The following is a 1,033-nucleotide window of genomic DNA, read 5'->3' as shown; positions in this document are numbered from 1 at the left end:
AGAAAGGAAGGTAGGAAAACACCCAACACAAAAGGTATAAGATGACATCACAGAGTCCACAGATGAAGATAATAACCCTGAATATCAGTGGTCTGAACTCAGGCATTAAAAGGTTGAGGCTAGCAGACTGGCTTGCAAAACACAATCCATCAATCAGTTGCCTACAGGAGACACATCTCAAGGCTACAGACAAAAATAGGCTGAGAAGCAAAGGCTGGAGAAAGGCATACCAAGCAAGCAGCTATTCAAGAAAAGCAAGGGTTCCAATCCTAATCTCAGATAAAATTGACCTCAAACTTCAAACAATGAAAAGAGATAAGGAGGGACACTATATAATGCTCAAGGGAATGGTAGACAATGAACCACTAAGCATTGTAAACATAAATTCCCTGAATGAGAAACCTGCTGAATAGTTAACCAAACACTCCAAAAGATGAAAAAGAAATCACGGTGTCAGCAATTATAGTTGGTGACTTGAATACGCCACTCTCTGAGAAAGATAGATCAAAGGGAAAGAAACTCAACAAGAAAGGTAGAGATCTAAATACTACAATTAGAAAATTTGACCTGATAGATATTTACAGAGCTTTTCATCCGAATAAAAATGATTCACATTCTTTTCAAGCCCACATGGCACATATTCGAGATAGACCAGATGCTGGGCATAAAGCAAATCTACATAAATTTAAGCACTTTGATATCACACAGACCCCTCTCTCTGACCACTGTGCCATAAGGCTGGAAATCAACAAAAGGTTGACGAAGAAAATAAGAACAAACAATTGGAGGATGAATAAGTTTCTATTGCAAAAGGAGTGTGTGCTGGCACAGATCGGAGATGAAATTAGGAAATTTCTAGAAACCAACAAGAATCAGAACACGACATACCAAAACTTATGGGACACAGCAAAGGCATCTATCAGAGGAAGTTTGGTAGCAATACATGCACACCTGAAAACGGAAGAGAGAGACTCATGACTGATATACTGGCACAAAATTTACAACAACTAGAGCAGAGTCAGCAGGACAATCC

The sequence above is a fragment of the Echinops telfairi genome, unplaced genomic scaffold (assembly GCF_000313985.2).
Source record: "Echinops telfairi isolate 266 unplaced genomic scaffold, ASM31398v2 ScPeMD7_22;HRSCAF=79, whole genome shotgun sequence".
Taxonomy (NCBI): domain Eukaryota; kingdom Metazoa; phylum Chordata; class Mammalia; order Afrosoricida; family Tenrecidae; genus Echinops; species Echinops telfairi.
The sequence above is the reverse complement of the archived record's forward strand: the minus strand, read 5'-3'. Positions refer to the sequence as shown.